General features: G+C 44.7%; 1 pseudogene; it reads right to left on the bottom strand.

Annotated features, from left to right (window-relative positions):
• Window positions 1-18,922, bottom strand: part of LOC122545890 (E3 ubiquitin-protein ligase TRIM69-like) — an 87,005-nt pseudogene extending 68,083 nt beyond the window's left edge.
• Window positions 18,923-23,602: the final 4,680 nt, after the last annotated feature.

Raw genomic sequence — 23,602 nt, 5'->3', positions numbered from 1 at the left:
TATTCATTTTGAATTTCTTACAAATATAGTACACCGAGAAACTGAACATTTGTATAAGATATGGCGGCCCATTTTGGATGATTGGAATATAGATTTATCTGCCATCTTAACTCATGCTTTTGTGTTGCCACGATGATCTGATTTAGTGAACTTGATGCCCTTGAAGGAAAAATTTCAAATAAATTCATGCCTAATATTCAATGCTCTCAGAGGTTGGGAACTGATATTTCTTGTGCTGAGCTGTTTTATTTATTTATTACATTCACTGATTTGTGTCTGTTGTTTCTTGTTTTTTTTTGTTTTAGATAGAGAGTAGTGTTTTTTTGTGGGCTTATTGTGGTTGTACTTCTATAATTTTACAAAAAAACTACCTCTTTCAATAAAAATATCTATTAAAAAAAAGGACTTCAGAGGCAATGTTTTCAGAAAAAAATGTTATCAACTGCCCGAGGAAGTGGTGGAGGCTGGTAAAATTAAAAAGTTAAAAGGCATTTGGATTGGTCAATGAATAGAAAGGGTTGAGAGGGTAACAGACCAAATGCTGGCAAATGGGGCTAGATAAATTTCGGATACCTAGTTGACATGGACGAGTTAGATCATAGGGTCTGTTACTATGCTGAACGTCTCTATGATTCTTTGACTCTATAACTGAGATGAGGAGGAATTTCTTCAGCCAGAGGGTGTTTAATCTGTCAAACTCATTGTTGCAGAATGATGTGGTGCCCAATCATTGAGAGTGTTTAAGACAGAGATGGATAGGTTCTTGATTAGTAAAGGGACCAGGGTTACAGGGAGAAGGCAGGAGAATAGGGACTGAGAAATATATCAGCCACAATCAAATGCTGGAGGAAACTCGATCGGTGCATGACCTCATTCTGCTGCTGCAGCTTATGGTCAGCAGAGGGAAAGCTGTCATCTGGATATATTAGTGACTGTCTTATATTTATAACTCCCAATCACCATCACAAGTGATAACATGGTATACTGACCGTGTCAAGCTTCTGAATACCCTATTGAATATCTCAAATAAATAGACTAGTATTTGCAAAGCGCTTGTAATGACATCTCAAAGCTTCTTACAGTCCATGAAGTATTTCAGAATTGTATTCAATGATGGAAGGTGAAACACAAGGCAGTCAGTCTGTACAGAGCAGCTCCCATACACAGCAATGTGAACAGGTCATCAAATCATTTTAATGTTGAATGAGAGATAAATATTGGCCATGAGATCTTATTTATATTCATCCCTACATGAGGTTTGGATCAAAGTGTCATTGATCAGAGTGCAGTCCCAATACTGCAGCACTCCCTCAGTATTGCACTCAAGTGTCAGTCTGAGTTTTCACGATCATGTCACACACTGCAAGCTCAGACCACCGACATTCTCTTCCAAATTATAAATGTACAGGATCTCAGCACAGGTCACTGCACAACATCACTGGTCACAGATCTCCAGTCAGAAAAACACATTTCCATTGCACTCATCAAACTTCTTTGTCACTTCCACAAACATCTCAATGAAGTGTGTCAGATGTGACCTCTCCTCTGCTTTGCCAGAGAATAAGATCATAGCTAATCTGATCATTCTCAAATTGACTTTCTGGCCTTAACTCCATAATCTTTGATTCGCTTCCTCACGAAAAATCTGTCCATCTAAGCCTTGTATATGCTGAATGAGCCAGCCTTAACAGCCCTCTGCCGCATCAAATTCCACACAAACACTGAGAATGCTGGAGAAACCCAGCAGGTCGGGCAGCAGCTGAGATGCGAGAAATGTTTCAAATCCAGCATGACTCTTGTTCAGACTTGCTTGTGTCTGTCCAGTGGGAGGGTGTAGAAAAGTGTTGATTCATGCGATGGGTTAGAGAGGCTTCACAGTCCTTTTCTCACCACAGAGGCACAGCCCTGCAATGTGAAGGGAATTCGAGAAGATAACATGGAATCCCCTCAGCCTACTTGAAACCAAAGTCATCAACCCTTTGAAATGATCTGGAAGAATTTGTGTTTCACTGCCAATCACAAGGTATCCTACAAAAATAAAAATTGTTCGAAAAACTGAATTAGTGTCACTGGACCTAAAATGTTGTCTCTTCTTTCTCTCCACTCACACTGCCAGATTGCTGATTCTCACCAGCAATTTCACCCTGGCAGTGAAAACTGAAGTTTGTAGCACACCTAGTGTTCAAGAAATAAAGAATTACAAATGCTGGATATCAGAAATAAAACACAAAGTGATGGAGAAACTGTTTTCTCTACTTGATGCTGCCACACCAATGTTCCTGGAACAGACCGACATAGAACATTACTGTAAAATTAACCTCATCTCAAAAATCCTCATTCACTGCCACCCAGTCAAATTCAACCTCGTGTTATCACTTACATTTCATTCCACGGGCTTCAATTATACTTCTAAATCTTTTATTTGACAATTTCGCAAAAGCCTTTTCAATTCCAGGATCAAATTCCCTCTAAATCCTAATTGTGTCTTCAGTCAGAAGCTCAATCAATTCAGTTAAACATCACTTACTTTGAATAAGCCCACACTGGCTTTCCTCAATTATCCAGAATTGCTTAACTGTGTTGAACATTATCCTTAAAATTTCCCACTGAGATTAATCTCACCACTGCTGAGGCTTTACATTTACACTTTATGTTAAGAAACTTAACCACTGACGTTACTACAAAATTACATGGATGTTTGACTGTAAAAACAATATTGCAGGGCAGGGGGGGAAAGGGACTGGACTTGGACCAGCTGAATACTCTATCCATGTGCCTTTACAGCTTCACTGTCCGAAACATGTGTACACTCCCACTGCCCACCACATGACAATTTTCAGGGAACACTAAAATCGGCGGTATTGTTGACTGTGAGGAAGGTTGTCAGAAATTGCAGCAGAACCTTGATCAGCTGGGGAAATGGGCCAAGAAATGGCAAATAGAGTTTAATATAGATAAGTTTGATGTCCTGCATTTTGGAAAGTCAAATCAAGGTAGGTGTTTCATGATGAATGTTAGGGCCTTAACGAGTGTAGTGGAACAGAGGGACTTCAGGTACATGGTTCTCTGAAAGTCACAAGTAGACAGGACAATGAAGAAGGCATTTGGCACACTGGCCTTCATCAGTCAGGGCACTGAGTATAGACGTTGGGAAGTTATGTTGCAGTTGTACAGGACATGGTGAAGCTGCGCTTGGATTATTGGGTTCAGTTTTGGTCACCTTGCTGTAGGAAGCATTAAACGGGAACGTGTGCAAAAGAAGTTTACAAGGATGTTGTCTGGACTCAAGGGTCTGAGTTATAGGGAAAGGTTGGACAAACGAGGACTTTTTAGGGCAGTGGAGACTGAGGGGGGGGGATACTTACAGAAGTGAATAAGATCATGAGAGGCAATGACAAGGTGAATGCACTCAGTCTTTTACCCAGAGTAGCAGAATCAAGGAAGAGAGGACATCAGTTTCCAGTTAGAGGGGAAAGAATAAAAGGGACAATGTTTTTACACAGAGGGTGGATTGTATGCAGAATAAGCTGCCAGTGGAAATGGTTCAGATGTGTATATTAACAACATTTCAAAGAAATTTGGAGAAATACATGAATCGGAAAGGTTTAGAAGGTTACAGGCCAAGTGCAGAAAATGTGATAAGTGTGGATAGACCTTTTGTTTGGCATGGACCAGTTTGAGCCAGTCTATGCTGTAGGACTCTAACAATCTCTGACACAAAGGCCCCACCGAAAGGAGCAACAACTGAATGTCTAGAGTAAACTTGGGATCATTTCCGGGCAACTAACACTCCATTGACTCGAAACAGTAAATTTTAAAACATTCCAGATGAAGTTGGAATGCGAGGTAGAAGGATACATATTCTGGAGAAATTTACAAATAAAATGACAACAGGTTTACTCTCTTGGATTTATTGATGAAGTAGTTTTTAAAGAAACCTTGCTTTCACTCTAGTGAGTCGCAGATGTTGATTTGGTTGAAGTAGCTATTTTCAAATTTGATCCTGTACTCCAATCTTAGTTCGAATTACATAAACATAAACATTGAGAAATCTGAATAGGTTCCATGCACAGAGTGCTAGAGTAATGACTTTTATCAAACAAACATTTTCGTTGGGGTGACTTAAGGATTATTTCACAGGAGATAATGATGAGAGAGCAATAACTCAGAAATAAGTGAAAACTGTGGCTCCACCTGCATTGCAGTTTGCACCAACTGAATGGTTTCAAACATGGTTAAATATGATCTGATCTTGACATAAACGATCGGTTCACCCATTAAATGTGAAGTTTTCAAATTTTCCAAATTTTTTGAAAGAGCAGTAACATTCTGGGCAATATTTACAGACCTGAGCACAACAAGACAGTTCTCAATATTATTAAATCACGTGTGGGATACACATTACTGACACATGGTGGAAATCCAAAGAAGATCATTCTGACATTTTATTGGGATTGAGCCCAGTCCCCCTGGAAAGACACCACTGACCCTGCAGTGAAACGATTTGGTGTCCCCCGGAAAGACTCCCACTGAGCCCAGTCTGAGAACCACTGACTGATTCATTGCCAACACCGTAATGTAGCGCCACCTCCCGCCTGTGGAGCAACATTACAGGCAGGAAGGTCCCCGGGTTCCTGCAGCTCACAGCTCATTCTACCCAGTCAGTCCCTCTCTACAATTGAGCTTCTATTTATTTCTTCTCTCCCCATCCTTCTTTCCACCAGACTGAGACCGACCCCATCAGTTTACAGCTGGCAGGAGACATGGGGACGGGGTGAAATTATGGGATTTCAGTGCCGTTTAATCCTGCGGATTGTCAGCGGGGCGGAGTTTTTCCCATCAATATTCCCTCCTGGACAGAAGATGGGAAAGACCCTCTCAGTGAAAGTGTGGGTGAAAGTGTGGAGATGGGACATGGTGTCCACATTGTAAAATGACACCTGTCCAGTCTCATAGTCCAGGAAAACCCCGATCTTCCAGGGATTCACACTCCGGGAGAAGGGGGTCTCAGAGGGGGAGGTGGCGGCTAAATAACCACAACCGGGAAACAGTCCCACAATCCAGAATCCAATCTCGGGGCTCAGTCTGATCCTCCCTTTCCTCTCCACAGACTCTCGGGCCACTCCCAGACAACACCAGGTCTTCTCCCCCACCTCCACCTCCCAGTAATGTCTCCCTGATGTGAATCCCTCTGATCCCAGGACACACAGCCAGGAATCAAATCTCTCCGGGGAGTCAGGGAGCGTCCGCTCTGTGTCTCCGAGTCTCACACTGGTCCGGTCCTCAGACAGGATGAGCCGGGGATGCGCTGTGTTCGGATCCAGAGTCAGAGATGCTGGAGCTGGGGGAGAGATCAAATAACTCCGTCAGAGAGAGGGAGGGAGAGAGAGGCGAAGGAGGGTAAGGGGAGCAGGTAGTGAGTGGTTGAGTGACAGAAGGGATGGGTGTGGAGGCGAGATAAGGTGAGTCTGAAAAGGGGAGTTTGACGGTGGGGAGCGTCAGGGAAAGAGGAGTGAGTGAAGGAGAGTTCAGTGAGTGTGGAGAGTGAAGGAATGAGGAGGAAGGATGGTTCAGGCAGAGGGCTAGGGAGGAAGGAATGAGGGAGGGGAGATGAGAGGGCTCACTTGAGGGGAGTGAGTGGGGAAATGAAGAACAGAACCCTAACCCTAACCTTATCGCAGGAGGGAGGGGAAGGTTAAAGAGAGGGGGAGGGGGGAAGGTGAAAGAGAGGGGGAGGGGGAGGAGATGTGGGATAGAGTATGGAGAGGTGGGAGATAAATGAGAGTGCAGGGGTGGTACGAGAAAGAGAGGTGTGGAGAATGAGGGGGATCTCAGAAGGGGATGAGTAATGGGAGGGTTGAGTGCTCAGGTGAGAGCAATGAGAAAGTGTCAAATGAGAGCTGGGGAGGGAGCGAGCAGGTTGGAGGATGCAGCATCATCTGGAGAGTCAGGAGGATTTGGGAGAAGAAGGGGGAATTGTGTGGATATGAAGTGTGATGGTAGTGGCAGGAGGGAGCTGGGGAGGATAAACTGAAGCAGAGGGTGTGGGGGGGAGCGAGAGGCAGAGTGTGTGGCAGACGTGGAGGGAGAAGCAGTTCCAGGGGTTGGGGAATGAGACCGAGAGTGAGGGGAGAGCAAGAGGGTGTGGGAGAGCAAAGGGGAGTGTAAGATGGTGGGGGCCAGGCGGGGGAGGGGAGAGTGAAGGGTACAGAAGAGGTGGGGGAGAGTGAAGGGGTTAGTGAGAGTGAAAGGTATGGACAGGGTGTGGGAAGTCAGTGTGAGGGAGAGGAGAAACTAAGAGAGAGGGATGGGGCATGGACTGGAAGGGGAGATGGCTAGGTCCAGAAAGAAGTCACAAATTAGGAGGGAGAGTGAGTAGGAGAGCGAGTAGGAGAGCGAGTGAGTAGGAACAAGGAAGGGAGAGTGAGAGGAGGGCAAAGTAATGGGGAAGTGAGCACAGGGAGGAGTACAATAACAAAACGAAGGAAGCATGAGGGTGAGGTGAAAGGGGGATTGGAGCAGGAGGGGTCAGTAGGAAGAAGGTGGGGTCAGTAGGAAGAAGGTGAGTGAATGCAAGAGGAAGGGGAGAGTGAGGTAATGTGAGTCGGTGCGAATAGGGATAGTGAGGGGAGGCAGGAGTGATGGGCAGCAAGGGAGTGGGAAGACTGGGGGAGGGTAGAGTGGGATTGCATTTGTAAGCGAGGGTTTAAGGAAGGAGGAGGGGAGCATCACAGAGAATGGGAGAAAATGAGGGAAGGTTTTTAACCTTAGGGCATGAAATGGGATAGTAAAGAGATGCGGTAAGTGATGGAGGAGGCAATGAGTGGATGCTGAGTAAGGATGTGGGAGAGAGTGTACTGGTTTTGTGAGGGGAAAGGTGTTTGGGATGGGGTCAGGGAAAGTGAGTGACAGGATAGAATGAGAGTGTGCAGACACGAGGTCTTCAAAATAAGTGGACGTTTGAGATTTGGAGATTGAGAGAGTGAGTGGGAAGGTTGAGGGATGGAGATGCAATGAGTGAGGGGAAGAGAGAAAGGGAGGTGAGAATGAGAAGGAAGAGATGGCTGAGCTGGAGGGGAGAAATGCAGGTTCCTTTTGACCATGAGAGGAATGAGAGAGTGGGAGAGGAGAGTGAGTGGCAGGGACTGGCAGGGTATAGAAGAGGGAGGGAATGTTAAGAGTACGAGGAATTAGTCCGTATGTGGAAGCTGGAGGGGAACAAAATAAGGTCTTGTGGGGATTCTGGAGGTGAGTGAATTGAAGGATGAGGTGGAGTCTGTGAGGGGGGGAGGAGAGTAAAGATGAGGGGAATGTAGGTTGGAGGTTTAAAAGGAAGGAGAGAGTCAGGTCTCAGAAGTTGGTGTCTGTGGAATGTTGTGGAGGTGAGTGAATATGAGGATGAGGTAGAGGGGCAGAGAGGTGGAGGTGAGACTGAAGGGGAAGGGGAGTGTGAGGAAGCAAGGTTAAAAGGGAGGGGAGAGTCAGGGGTGTGGGAATTGGTGAAGTGATTATGATGGAATGCAGTGGAGGGGTAGGGCGAATGTGAGATAAGGGTGAGGGGCAGTGTGAGGTAGAGGGTGAGATCAGAGTGAGGTTGATATGAGAAATGCATATGGGGAATGTGAAGGTGAGTGGGATGGAAGGTGGAGAATGCAGTGAGACCATGGTCTGTCGGGCTAAGGGATAGTTAATGGCAGGTACAAACCAAGAGGAGAATGAGGTCGAGGGGAGAGTGACCGGGATGGGAAGCTGAGCTAGAGGGGACAGAGAATAAGAGGGAAGAGTGAATGAGGAATTAGCAGGAGGGCAGAGAGGAAGTGGGGGGGGTGTGTGTGTGTGGATAGGTGTGTCAGAAATGGGAGTGGGTAGTGAGCAGAAGGGAGACAGTGAGAGCAGGAGAGAGTGGGGTGGGAGATCAGGAGGGAGTGTTGCTTAGAGGTAGGGAGTGGAGACTGAGATCCATGGAAGAGTGATGGGGAGGGAGGGTGAGGAGAATGGGGCCTGTCTGGAGATATAATGCAGTGATGGATAGGGACAAGGAACCTGAGGAGAGAGTGACAGGCTGTGTGCAAGTTCATGAATCTGGAGGAGGGGACAAAGAGTATAAGTGAAAAAGACAGGGAAATTGGCAGCCGAGGGGGAAATGGGGAAGGGGGATGAAAATGAGGAGGATGACTCAGAGGAGGAGAACCAGGGAGAGGGGAGGAGAGAGTGAAAGGGAAATGTGTGGAGACAGGCAGAGAGTGTTGGGGTGAGTGAGGGGTGTGACGATGCTGCACCTTTAACAAGGTTAAAGGTTTTTTGTCAGAGAGGCCATAAATGCATCGGTTCCCATGTGTCTGGTTTCTATGGGTTTTAGGGTCAATTTGATTATAGTTAGCAGATAATGTTTCAGGCTTTAAAAGGCTTTCAAGTAAAAAAAAACACTTGTACAATGAAAGGGGAATGGCCACTTCTCCCAGCTCAGCTTCACTCTGGTTTGGGTTTATTCTGGATTTGGCAAGCAGTTTTTTTTTGAGGCTGCTAGTCAAAGAAACAACTCCATGCTGATCTTCTCTCTGTCTGACATCTCTCCTGGGAGAACCTGAGTTTGATGTTTCCTCTTTTTGCCAAAAGGATGTTGCAAATATTTGGAACAGCGTCATTCAGTTGCGAGAGAGTCGACTAGTTTTTTTTTTAAATAATTATATTATTCTAAATTTGGTTTTCTTTAGTTCATGTGTAAATAAATACTGCTTTGTTTAAAAGTGTGTGGTTGGGCCATCTACATCCCTCCTGGAATATCCACTATACATCTGTAGAAAACAATTGGAAATGTTATGGTCTGGGCTACCTTCTTGAAATGTTTTGAGGGATTCTGGCCTGATCCATAACAGGAGAGTGAAGAGTCAGGACGTGAGTGTTCGGGAGTTGGAGTGAGGTGGGAGAGTAATTGGAGAATAGGCTGGAAGAGAAAATGAGGGGAAGTGGGAGTGAGAGGGGAGAGTGAGGACGAGTGGATATGAGGGTAAGAGGACCAGGGGAGTGATGTGTTTGATGTCGGTGCAGGGTGAGTGTAAAATGTGAGGAGGGAGAGGGGTAAGGGGAGTGCGATTGACATTGGAGCATGGAGGAAGTGGGGTGTAGGATGGAGTGGTGGAGGGGAGTGTGACAAAGAGGGGTAAATGAAGGACAAGTTTAAGAGGTGGGGCATTATTAAAAGGCGTTGCTTTGCTGGAGGGAGTGAGTGTGGTTGAAGTGGGAGAGGAGATGATGTGGGGAAGGCAAGAGTGAGGCCTGAGTGATGTGAGGGGGACAGGAGTCTTCACAAGGAAGAATTTTTAAAATCAGCATCATTTAAACAGAGAAAACCTGCAGAATTACAATTTACGGAATGATCTGGGTGTTAGAGCGCTTGAGTCAGAAAACGTTCGTCTACAGGAACAATGAGTGATTAAGAGGGTTAATGGGAGGTTAACCTTTATGACGAGAGAAGCTGAACATTCCAGTAAAAAAAATATCTCATAGTTATAGGGAGAACCAGAGAGACCGCTTCTTGAGTAATAAGAATAAAAATCAAATGAAGCTGTCATCGTCCCAGAGGGTGCTCTCTGATCTGAGAGAGAGTGAAAGGTTGGTGCTGAGTTTATTGTCAGTGGCACCATCCTGCATTGAAGGGACAAAGACAGGATCTTCACAGTGTAGGAATTGAACTTGCACTGTTACTGTTACCTGTATCACACAGCAGCTGTCCAGCCAACTGAGCTGACCAATCTCCATTAGCTCGCAAGTAATACAGCATCAAATGAGGTCCTTCAGCACATTGTGACCTTGATTAGATTAGATTACATTACAGGCCCTTCGGCCCAACAAGTCCACACTGACCCGCCGAAGCGCAACCCACCCTTACCCCTACATTTACCCTTTACCTAACACTACGGGCAATTTAGCATGGCCAACTCACCTGACCTGCACATCTTTGGACTGTGGGAGGAAACCGGAGCACCTGGAGGAAACCCACACAGACACGGGGAGAACGTGCAAACTCCACACAGTCAGTCGCCTGAGGCGGGTATTGAACCCGGGTCTCTGGCGCTGTGAGGCAGCAGTGCTAACCACTGTGCCACCGTGCTGCCCACCGTGCCGGTCATCAAGAGCCTCTCAATGTATATTCCATTTTCCAGCAGCGAGGGAACTTGGGGAAATAAATATTGATGTCTTGAAAAAAGTGATAGGGAGTAGCTGAATAGGCTGGGACATTTTTCCCTGGACTGTTGGAGGCTGTGCAGTGACCTTATAGAAGTTCATAATATGACAAGAGGCATGGATAGGGTGAATAGCCAACGTATTTTCCTCAGGGTAGGTGACTCGACAGCTAGAAGGAATTAGTTTAAAGTGAGATGGAAAAGGTTTAAATAGAACTCAAGGGGTAGATTTTTCACGCTGAGCGTGATGTGTGTATGAAATATGCTGCCAGAGGGAGTGGTGGAGGTGGGTGTAATTACAACATTTAAAAGGCATCTCGATGGAGATATGAATAGGAAAGGGTTTGGAGGGATATCGGCTAAATGCTGGCAAATGGGGCAAGGTCTGTTTGGGATATCTGATCAGTGTGGACTCATTGGATGGAACAGTCTGTTTCCATCCTTTATGACTCTATAACTCCACCTGAATAACTTTCTAAATTCTGCAAAGATTTCTGTTTCCTTTCAGGCAGTGAGTTCCTGATGCCGACTGCCATCTGGGGGAAAAATATTATCATAATTCCCCTTGAAAACCCCAGCTCCTTCTCTTAAATCTATGTACTTGTTATTGCCCATTCCATTGAGGGGAAATGTACCCTCCTGTCTACTCAAACTGTAATCCTCATAACTTACTACCCCTTTATCAGGTTCTCCCATCAGCCTTCTCTGCTTCAATGAAAACATCCCCAGCTGATCGAGTCTATCTTCAGAGGTGAAACGCTCCAGCCCAGGCAACATCTTGGTGAATCTCAGCTGTTCCAGCCCTGCCCTGTCTCCTATTGGATTTTCTATACACTGCCTTAAGAAGATCAAGGGGAGACATTTTAAGAATTCTGTGCTGTCTAAGCCCATCACAATCTGCCTGTCCCAGTTCATCATGGGGAAGCTGAATTCCCTGATATTATTAACATTTTGCTTTTGCACTTCTCTGAGATTTCATTTCCTACATGGGGAGACTACAGCATTCAGGAGTCAGTATTGAGATCAATAATGTTAGGGCCTGAACACCTTCTTCCATGTCCTTTACCAATGCAGACACCCCAGGCCCTGTCATGACATGAGCTACTTTCAGTGCAGCCAACCCTATTTCACCTCCTTATAGTCCCCACTATCAGCTTTTCTGTCTCTCTGGCTCACCATTATCCATCCCTTTGTCGGCATAACAGTCATTCTCTCTTCTGGGCTCTGCCTCCACTGATGTTATTTTTATTTCTTGACAAACTCTTTCCCCCACACTTCCACCTGGACACCCTGCTTTCAGCAAATCTACTTCCTTTTTCCAGTTATCATCCACTTCTGTAGGAGAGCCACTGGATCAGAAAACCTAACTCTGCTTTCTCTCCATTGGTGCGACCAGAGCTGCTGAGTTTTTATCATAGATTCTGATTTGGTTTCATATTTACAGTATCCACAATTCTTTATTTTATTTTCTTGTTAATTGTGTTGATGTGAAGTGCCTTGTATTATTGATATCCAGAAGGGAAAGTGAGAATAAATATGAGGAGGGAGGGCGATGTAGAGTGGTAGGGGAGAACATGAGATTATTAACCAGTGAGATTTGGAGTAATGGGGATTTAGAGCTGGGAACTGATATAGAGGGAACATCAATGGAGTAGCAGAGCCAGGTGGAGGGGAGAGGTAAGGTTGGAGGATGGGGAAGAAGGGAGAATGAGGCAGAAGTGAGCATAAAGCTGAGGGTGAGAATGACAGTAATGGGAACTGACAGGAATGGGCATTGTGGGATGGAAGGGGAAGGGAGAATGAGAGTGAGGGGAGAGACAGAGCGCGAGGACAATCTTCTTTGTGACCTCTTCAAAAATCTCAGTCATATCAGTGAGTCATGTTTTCCCAATCTCAAAGCCATGAAGGCTATCATTGCCTTTCCGAATACATGGTAACACGCCCTCAGAATCCCCTGCAACAACTTACCCACCAATGACATCAAGGTCATCAATCACCTAGCTTTACCTTACCGCATTTCTTAAATAATGGCACAACATTAAGAATCCTCCAGTCTTGCCTCATCTCACCCTTGCTGATTGATGATGCAAATATCTCAGCAATGGGCCCTGAAATCTCATCTTGAGCTTCCTACAAAGTTCAAAGGTATAAAAGGGACTTGACAGGCAATTTTTTTCGTGCAGATGGAGGTGCGTGTACAGAATAAGCTGCCAGAGGAAGTGGTGGAGACTGGTACAATTACAGCATTTAAAAGGCAACTTGATGGGTATATGAATAGCATTTCAAGGGTATGTGGGCCACCTGCTGGCAAATGGGACTACATTAAGTTAGGATACCTGGGCGGCATGGACAAGTTGGACCAAATGGTCTTTTTCTGTGCTGCATATCTCTATGACTCTATAAATCTGATCAGGTTCCAGGCGCTTATCCGCACCTCCACTACTGTAATATGGACTCTTCATGACATCACTATTTATTTCCTTAACTTCCAGGTCTTTCTACACAGCAAACCACTGACGTGACATATTCATTTAGCATCTCACCCATCTCCTGTAGTTCCATACATACACATCCTCTTTGTTCTGTAAGGGGCCCTATTCTCTCCCGAGTTATTATTTTGCCCTTAGTGTTGGTACAATCTCTTTGGATTCACTGAATGCTATTCACCAAAACTATCTCAACCCCTGTTTTTTCCCTCCTGATTTCCTTCTAATTATACAACTATTGCTCTTATACACCTCACGGGATTCACTCCATTCCAGCTGTCAATAGCTGGCAAACACCTCCCTATTTTTCTTGACCAGAGCCTCAATTTCTCTAGTCCTGCCAATTTTGCATTTCTCACTCATTGGAACATACTGTCTCTGACATCCCATTATCTCCCTCTATCTGTGAACAGTTTGCCGCAATCAATGTTTGAAAGTTTCTGCTTCATACCATCAAATTCTGGATCTTTACTACAATTTAGAACCTTCAATTTTAGTTATGGTCCATCATTTTCCATAACTGTTTTCAAACTAATGGAATTATTATCACTTGCCCCAAAGTGTCCCACCGCTGACAGCTCATTCATTAGCCCTGCCCTACTTCCCAAGACAAAGTCATGTTTTGCTCTTTCTTTAAAGAGTTATAGATTCACAGAGATGTACAGCACAGAAACAGAGTCTTCAGTCAAACTCGTTCATGCCGACCGGATAGCCGAAACGAATCTAGTCCTATTTGTCAGCACTTGGCCCATATCGCTCTAAAGCTTTAATTCAAATATACCCATGTAAATGGCTTTTAAATGTTGGAATTGTATCAACCTCCACCACTTCCTCTGGCACTTAATTCCACACACGCAGTAGTGGAAAGATTACCCCTTACTTCCCTTACAAATCTTTCCCCTCTCACCCTAAATCTATGCCCTCAAGTTCTGGACTCCCCCACCTCCACCTTGTCTATTTACCCCATCCATGCTTCTCATGATTTTATAAACTTCTATAAGGTCACTCCTCAGCCTCCAGACCTGCAGGGAAAACAAGTGCATCCACATATTGAATAAGAAAATTTTCTTGGACACACTAAGATTCCTCTCCATCCAATTCCTTAACACATTTGCATTTCCATTCTGTGTTTGGACAGTTAAAATCCCTTACCATTACAACAATATTAATCTTACAGCTATCGGATGTCTCCCTCCATGTTGCTTCCCAATTTCCCACTGTCTGTTTGAGGGCTTGTACAACAATCCCAATGAGGTAATCATCCTTTGCTTATTTCTTAGTTACCTGCAGCACAGTCCTTAGCCCATTCCCCACCAAAGGTACAAAACCTGCCAATTTACCTGCTCTCTCCTCGGTATTCAAGGGCCCAACACACCACCCAGGTGAAGCAGCACTTTACCTGCACTTCACACAGTCTAGTCTAGTTCATTCACTGCTCGCAATGTGGTCTCCTCTACACTGAGCAAACGAAGCATACACTGGGTGACCACTTTCCAGAACATCTAAGTTCTGCCACTTTAACACACTGCCCTGTTCTCTGGCCAACATCTCTGCTTTTCAAGCAACTTCTGTTTTTGTTTCTCATGCAATCCCCAGTAGACATGTTCCCGTTAACACTGGCTGTTTAATGTCTACATGTCTTCCTGATATTGTGATAAAAACTGTTCCTCCAATGTCACTCCAGATGGAGCCAGACCAGTCTGCTTTAGAATTCCTGGTTCCATGCTCTATTCCTCTGGTTAGAACCCTTCACTAGTCTGATACACAGAGCTGATGGCTCCAGACACTGATCTAAATGAACCACAGAAAGTATAATGTTTCCAGGGAGAGTCTCTTGGAATTAAGAGCAGGGATAGTCAGCATGGCTTTGTGCATGGCAAATCATGTCTCACGAACTTGATTGAGTTTATTGAAGAAGTAACAAAGAGGATTAATGAAGGCAGAGTGGTGGACGTGATCTATATGGACTTCACTGAGGCGTGCGACAAGGTTCACCATGGAGACTGATTAGCAAAGTTAGATCTCATCGAATACAAGGAGAACAACCCATTTGTTATAGAACTGGCTCGAAGGTAGAGGACAGAGGATGGCAGTAGAGGATTGTTTTTCAGACTGGAGACCGGTGCCCAGTGGTTTGCCACAAGTATCTGTGCTTGGTCCACTACTTTTCATCATTTATATAAATGATTTGGATGTGAACATTGGAGGTAGAGTTAGTAAGTTTGCAGATGACACCAAAATTGGAGTGTAGTAGACAGTGAAAAAGGTTACCTCAGATTACAACATGATCTTGATCAGACAGGCCAATGGCTGAGGAGTGGCAGATGAAGTTTAAGTTAGAGAAATGTGAGGTGTTGCATTTAGGAAAAGCAAATTAGTGCAGCACTTTTACTCTTAATGGTAAGGTCCTCGGGAGTGTTGCTGAACAAAGAGACCTTGGAATGCAGGTTTAAAGTTCCTTGAAAGTCGACTCGCAGGTAGATAGGATACTGAAGAAAGCATTTGGTTCACTTTCCTTTATTGGTCAGAGTACTGAGTTTAGGAGTTCAGAGGTCATATTATAGCTGTACAGGACATTGTTTAGGTCACTTTTGGAATATTGTGTGCAATTCTGGTCTCCTTCCTATCGGAAGGATGCTGTAAAACATGAAAGGGTTCAGAAAAGATTTACAAGGATGTTGTCAGGGATGGAGGGCTTGAGCTGCAGGGAGAGGCTAAATAGTCTGGGGTTATTTTCCCTGGAGCATTGGAGGCTGAGGAGTGAATTTATGGAGGTTTATAAAATCGTGAAGTGCATGGATAGGATAAATATACAAGGTCTTTCTGCCAGTATGAGGAGTCCAGAACTAGATGACATAGGTTTAGGGTGAGAGGGAAAAGACATAAAAGGGACCCAAGAGGCAACTTTTTCACGCAGAGGGTAGTGCGTGTGTGGAATGAGCTGACTGAGGAAGTGGTGGATAATTGTATAATTACATCATTTAAAAGGCTTCTAGAAGGGTATTTGAATGGGAAGGGTTTAGAGGGATATGGGCCAATTGCTGGAAAATGGGATAGGATTATGTTAGCATAACCTGGTCTACGTGGACGAGCTGGACCAAAGGGTCTGTTTCTGTGCTCTACATCTCTTTGACTCTATAACTATCGATTTGAAGATGCCTTGGAACCCCTCCACAACTGGATTTATCATCAGGAAAATGAATATACATGTTTACCTGGGTGAATGGTGTGTATCATTTCTCTCCAGACTGTGTACTGTAAAGGGCCAGTGAACTGTCCGAGAGACAGAGAGCCATCAGCAGCTGAGAGTGAGTTCACCTCATCACTAATCCTGTAAACATTAAACAGGTGACATTAGAAATGGTGCTTCGTTAGAATATTTATGGAATAATTTAAATATTCAAGCTTTCAGCACTGTTCACGTTTGAGTGAATGGGCTAGAAAGTGAAATATTCATCTTATTTTTGTAACTGAACAAACAAGAATTTGATAATGAAAGGAAAACATTTGGAAAACACCCAGGTCCAGAGAAAGGCCCGTGTCCCGATAACAGATTTGTTACTGGGACATCATACACCTCAGGAGATGGTATACATTTCCCCTATCCCCTTGCTGTATTATAAACAGAGCTTGTGGAACAGACACAAAAAAACTAAAACAACTAAATGCCTCCTGTCTAACCGTGCAATATATGGGTCTCACAACCCTCTGAGAATCCTGCTCCTTTACTTTCAGCCTCTTGACCATCTCTGATTTGTCTCTCCCCCCATTGGAGGTTGGACCTTCAACTGCCAAGACCCTCAGCTCTGGAATTGCCTCCAGAGCCTCTCCATTTCTCTATTCCTCTTTCCTCCTTTAAGATGCACTAAATCCTGCACTAATCATCTGGATTCATATATCGGTGTCATTTTGATTTTATTCACTTCCGAAAGCTGCTGTGAAACAGCTCGAGACGTTCGAGGTGCTCTTTAAACACAGAAAAGTATTGCAGTCAAAATGTTAAACAGCAAGTTTGTACTCTTTAAAGGCGAGAACAAAATGTATTTTAAACTCTCCCTTCTGACCGTCTGGGGTTGGTCAGGAGCCATGCAGGGACAGGAATGGCCATTCACTAGAAACGTGAGCCGACGGTCTCTCTCACGGTCAGAAGGAAGGTCAGGGTGACACAAACAGCCCAAATCAGGACAGTGATCACTTCCAGCCTGAGAACCAGGTCGCATCATTTACAGGCATCTTGTCATTGTTTACAATACTGCAGAACAGTTTTATAAAATCCAATAAAATCTATAACAAACTTTTTTTGGAAAAACGCTTGTGTGTGAACCATAACTGGAGTTATTGCCGCCCAATAAATGACTCTTTAAAGCGGTCACAATAACCAGGAAATAACCCCATAATAACCTGTCACTAACTTGTTGAGCAAATTGTGCAGTTTCAGTAAAGAGCATGTCCTACCTTCTCTTGCGACAAGCTTCCTCCTGAAAGAAATGAATCACAAACAGTGAGGATGGCAGTAACAGATTTCAGGAGGAGACAGACAGGCTGCTGAAATGTGCAGTCACAACACGGAAGTGTAACGTGATACATTTTGGAAGGAAGATTGAGGAGAGGGTAAAATAAATTGGAACTAATCATCAGTCCCGCTCACGGACACAGTGACTCTCACACTCCCACTGTACCAAACACACCCGTACACTCTCCACATGGAGCTGCAACAGGATTACAGTGGAAATTCCAAGAGATAATTAAACTTGGGGAACACGGAGCATGGAGATAATAACTAAGCAACTGTCAAGATCACCACCTATTCCACAGACAATGTAGAAGAATTTAATTCAGTGACAGCATCGCAATAGTCCAGTCACAAATTGATTGAATTCTATATTTTCTTGTAAATTTCTTTATTAATAAAACAATTAATACTTTTTTGTAACTGGGTGAAAGTTCCATTACCTTACCTGGAATATAATCCCTCACCTTCAGAAACATCAGCTCGTCATTCTGCTCCATCTGACTCTGCAACTTTGAGAGTTCCTCCTCAATAGAATTTAAATTCTCCTGAATCTCTCGAAGGTTTTTCTCCATTGGTTCGACAATCCTCTCCTCTTCTTCCCTGAGATCTCTGAGTAAACGCTGCTCTTTCTCAGTGAGAATCTGGTGCATTTTCGTGAACTCGGATGTGATGTGGGTCTGCAAACTGCTCGCCTGCTCCTACCAAATGAAATGTGAAACCTCATTAATGTCCCGCGATAAAGGGAACAAAACTAACCCAGATCCCAGAAAATCAGCACAGGGAGAGCTCACCCTCACTTCGGAAATCTTCCGCTTCTGGGTCAGTTCAGCTTGGAGAACCACCGATTTCTTCTCTGTGAGAGAATCTAAAGAAGATTTCAGCTTATTCTAGAATGGGGAGAGAAATTGCAGAGTTAGATGTGTTAGGTCAGGTGTTCGATATGTGATGAAACGCGCAGATTATAAAGTATTCTCTCTTTTACCTTGTGGATTTCAACAGCCTCATTTATCGGCAGGAAGTTGTGAGTTCTGTGTTCCCGGGAATCTCGACAAATCAGACAGATCAATTTCTTGTCAGTTTCACAAAACAGTTTCAGATCTTCCTGATGTACCTCACAGTGAGGTTTACTTTCCTTCTCTTTCGGATCCAGCTTTAATTTTCGAGCCTCCTTGGCCAGATTCGCTAAGGCCCGATTTACCCTGAGGTTTCTTTCCGGAAACACCTCTCTACATTCCGGGCAGGAGTTTATCTCCTTCTTTTCCCAACTCTGGGTGATACAGGAGCGGCAGAAGTTGTGTCCACAATCCAGTGTAACCGGATCGGTGAAGAAATCCAGGCAAATGGGACAAACTGTCTCCTCGGTCAGTCTGAGAAGTTTCCGCCTGGAAGTCATGGTCAACCTTAGCGCTTCCTGATTTAAACCGCTCCCAGGTTCCTGCGCAGGTAAACACGTTCAGGTGATCGATTTCCCGATGAATTTCAGTACAAATAATGGTTATTTTAAACTTGATCCTCCATATATTCAAACATGCATATATTGAAGAAGAAACACAACTTAAGCAGGGGATTTGAACTTGAACCCTGGACGGGAGGGTGAAGACCCACAGAGTGTTGTCCCTTCGGGAGGGGCAGAGAGAGAGAGACAGAGAGGGGGCGGGGTGAAGATGGGCGGGGAGCGAGTTATCCCTAAATTTTGCTGCAGACTGAACTCACTATTACAAGCCCTTTACAAACCCGGTCTGGAGCAACCCGGTGTAAGATCCAGATCACTGAGTTGGGTTGTGTGAATGATTGCACCCGCTCACCCTCAAACACAAAGTATTAGATATCGAGATAATGAGATGACAGATACGGAGGCAGTTCCGGGGATCCGGTCTGTAAGTCTCTTACGTTTAAGTATCGTCTTTCACGACACGAAGAATTACCAAGGTAACAGTCACACAACACCAGGGTATCGTCCAACAGGTTTATCTGGAAGGACAAGCTTTCGCTGCTCCTTCGTCAGGGAGCTAGTGGGGCAGGATCACAGGACACACAATTTTTTGTAAAAGAAGAAAATGTCACACAAATGTTGCGATGTACTGAACAAACCGAGATTGCTGTTAACTCTTTAATCACTTAAAATGGGTTGCAGGTTTCGGCCGATTAATATGCAAATCCGAGAACTTGATTCAAGTCACAGTTCCGATATAACTTTAAGTTTTATTTTAAAAAGAGGCATCTCAGCTCAGACAATGCCTGAAAGGTGTGAGGTTAGAGTGTGTCTGTATTCCAACCGGGAGGCAGATTGATTTAGCAGCAGCAGCAGCGGGAGCGGGGAGAGTGAGGAACTGAGCGGGAGCGGTCGAATTGCGCTCTGGGAAGGCGAGTGAATAGATTTATTTGGGCTCAACCCTCCCATTTCTCCCACCGCCGGGCTCGCCTTCATTCTCCACAGCCCTCTCTCTCATACCACCTTTCAATCTCCTTTCCTTTCTCTCTCTCTCTCACCTTTCCTCCCTCCCCATCCATCCGCATTACACATCCTTCCTACTCATTCCTCCACTCTCATCACTCACTGCACTCTTCCCATTCACTCCCCTTTCCCTGACCCTCCCCTCCTCCAAACTCCCCCTTTTCAGGCTCACCTTATCTCGCCTCCACACTCATCTCACTCTCTTCATCACTCAGCCCCACACTCCCTGCGCCCCTCACTCTTCCTGGCCTCTCTCTCCCTCCCTCTCTCTGACGGTGTTATTTGATCTCTCCCCCAGCTCCAGCCTCTCTGACTCTGGATCCGAGCACAGCGCATCCCCGGCTCATCTTGTCTGAGGACCGGACCAGTGTGAGACTTGGAGACACAGAGCAGCGGCTCCCTGACTCCCCGGAGAGATTTGATCCCTGCGAATGAGTCCTGGGATCAGGGAGACACTGTGTGGCTGATTCGCGGAAGAGGTTTTTTCGCCGCCACCTCCCCCTCACTGACTCCCCTCTCCCCGAGTGTGAATCCCCGGAAGATCGGGGTTTTCCTGGACTATGAGGGTGGACAGGTGTCATTTTACAATGCGGACACCATGTCCCATCTCCACACTTTCACCCACACTTTCACTGAGAGGGTCTTTCCCTTCTTCTGTCCGGGAGGGATTGACGGCGGGAAAAATTCCGCCCCGCTGACAATCTGCGGGTTTCAAGGGCACTGACAGATCCATCCCATAATTTCACTCCGGCCCCCTGCCTCCTGCCAAATTTAAACTGATGGGGGGGGGGGGGGGGATCTCAGTCACAGGTGGAGAGAGAATCCAGGTGAAGATTCCAGGAGTAAATCCTGTATCGGAACTGGGAACTGAAAGATCAGCAAGGAGCTGTGTAGGACTGGGGGAAAGAAGGAGGGGGAGAAAAGAAACAAAGAGAAGCTCAATTGTAGAGAGGGACTGACTGGGTAGAGTGAGCTGTGAGCTGCAGGAACCCGGGGAACTTCCTGCCTGTAATGTTGCTCCACAGGCGGGAGATGACGCTACATGACCATGTTGGAGATGAATCACTCAGTGGTTCTCAGACTGGGCTCAGGGGAGTCTTTCCAGGGGGACACTAAATCATTTCTCCCGAGTGTGATTGAGGAACTAATGGGGGCTGAGTGATGAGGGATTGGAAGGGAAATTGCAACAGATGCCACGTTCTCTAAGTTACCAGAAGTTCGTCTTATTCTGGCATGGTGAGGTGAGTGTGAAGGTCCTTGATATCACAGCCACATTTCATCAATAAAAGTTAATAAAACACACAACACCAGGTTATAGTCCAACAGGTTTAATTGGAAACACTAGCTTTCGGAGCACCGCTCCTTCATCAGGGTGTCCAAATCATGACATTTCATCAAGTGTGGTATCAAGGAACCCTGGAGTCTGTGGCAATCAGGTGTGGAGGGAGACAAACGTTCCACTGGTTACCTGGCACGGATGATGAACGTGAACATGAATGTCTTCAGTTGCTTCATAGTGATCTTCCCTCAGTAATAAAGTCAGATGTTTGTCTGCTGGATAACTATGCAATCTTCAACACTATTCATGACTCTGCATATTCTGAAACATCACATGTACAAATGCAGCAAGACTTTGACCAATATTGAAGCTAGGGCTGACAGGTGTGAATTCAAATTTGTGCCACACAAATGCCGAGTCATGACCTTCTCCAATGAGAGTCAATCCAGCCACTGCCCATTGACATACAATGCCTTTATTGAATTCCCTGCTGACAACAGCCCAGGGATTACCATTAACCAAATGTGCAAATGGCCTCACCATATAAATGGAGTGTCTTTCAGATCAGGTCAGAGTCTCAGAATACTGTGTGAAGTCATGCATCTCCTGACTCCCAAAAGCTTGTCACTCATCTGCAAGGCACAAGCTAGGAATGTGATGGAATCCACCCCACTTGCCTGGGTGGGTGCAGCTCCAACAATACCCTAGTAGCTTGACACTATTCAGAACAAAGCAGGCCACCTGACTGGCCTACATCAACAAATACCCTGCTGCCTCCACAACCAATGCTCAGTAACAGCAGTGTGTACTATTGACAAGCTGAACTGCAGAAATTCACCAAAAAGCCTTGGATAGCACCTTACAAACCCACGACTGTTTCTATTTAAAATGGCAAAGCAGCAAATACATGGGAACACCACCACCTGAAAATTAGCTCCAAATCACTCACCAAACTGACTTGGAAACTTGTCACTGTTGCTGAGTGGAAACCCAAGAATTCGCTCCCTCAGGGTATTGTGAGTCTACCTACAGCACATGCATTGCTGCGTTTCAAGAAGAGAGCTCACCAACTTCTCAAGGGCAATGAGGACGGCCCAGTAGGCAATACATTTGAACATTCAAACTTCCCAAATTCTCACCTTCTTCATAGTGATGGAGATTCTTGATTGTTATGGTTTTCAGCAGGGAAACTCTGAATTACCTTCGGTAGGATGGAATGGGAGGAGGAAAACCAGCTGCTGCTGTGATATTTGGCTCTCTTCAGTTTGGACTCAGGTAATGAGCAAGTGCTGCCTGGCCCAGTGAGTGTTTCCATCATTTTCGTGTTAATGTCTACAATTGTGATAAACCTGTCAATTTCACTTCACTGGAAATCTCATCATGCGGAAGCAATGTCCTTACATGGTAAAGTAATACTGACAAAGTCGACTAGATTTGCACAGGTCTATGAATATTGTTAGGGAAAAATAATGATTGCAGATGCTGGAAACCCCAGAGTCTCAATTGGAGTGGTGCTGGAAAAGCACAGCAGTTCAGACAGCATCCGAGGAGCAGTAAAATTGACGTTTCCGGCAAAAGCCCTTCATCAGGAATACCACGAATATTGTTATTTATAGTTATAAATATATAAATTATTATTTATTGTTAACATGTAAATATTGTCACACTAAGGTCAATATTATGTCATAAAATTGAATAGAAGGAAACTCATATGATGCTTTTAAAACAGTAAACAGGACGTTAGCCTTTCCAACATTTATGTGGTGTGAGACTGATTTGACTATCTGTATTGGATATGATGTGCAACTCATTGTATTGATCAGGGCATCCACACATAATATTTCTCCCCATGAGAATATTGGTGGAGCTAAAAAATCATTTATTTCTGGTTTAATGTTCTTTCCTATCACTGTCCACTTCAGTGAGAATAACACCTAACTTACAAATATGATATGTAATTTTATTGACAGCATGATAAAGTACACTGTACATGCAGCCTTTTCAAATTTCTATGTTATATTTTACTTAAGGTTGGGGAAGTGTGTCCTGATCACTGGTCTGCTTGGCACAGAGTTTTCAATCAAAAATGCTGCAGCAAAACTGAACAAGAATCTATGTTTAAGAACAAAAGATGACAAGAATCAAAAGAATGATAGAGTCATTGAGGCAGCAAATCATCAAGTCGAAGAACACAGAAACAGCCCCTTTGGTTCAACTCATCCATGCCAACTAAGTTTCCCAAACTAACCTAGTCCCATTTGCCTGTGTTTGGTCCCTGGACATGTAAACATGTTCTCTTCATGCACCTGTTAAATATCTTCTAAATGTTCTAACTGTACTTGCATCTGTCACTTACTCTGGCAGTCCACTGGCACATATGCACCACCTCCTGTGTGAAAAGTCTCCTTTTAAACCTTTCTCCTCTCACCTTAAAAGATATGCTTCTAGTTTTAAACTCCCATATCCACAGGATGACACTTTTGGTATTCACCTTAACTGTGCTCCTTGTGATATTATGAAACTCAACCTCCAATGCTCCAGTGAAAGAAGTCCCAGTCTATCCAGCCTCTGCTAATAATTCAAAACCTGCAGTCTCGGCAACTTACTTGTGAACCTTTTCTAAACCTTCTCCACTGTAGTCATATCCTTCCAAAAGCAGGGTGACTAAAACCATACACAGTCCTC

The sequence above is a fragment of the Chiloscyllium plagiosum genome, unplaced genomic scaffold, assembly GCF_037043375.1.
Source record: "Chiloscyllium plagiosum isolate Xiang-an unplaced genomic scaffold, Cpla_swu_hap1 HiC_scaffold_35, whole genome shotgun sequence".
In the NCBI taxonomy this organism is placed as follows: domain Eukaryota; kingdom Metazoa; phylum Chordata; class Chondrichthyes; order Orectolobiformes; family Hemiscylliidae; genus Chiloscyllium; species Chiloscyllium plagiosum.
This window is presented reverse-complemented; position numbering and strand designations above follow the sequence as displayed.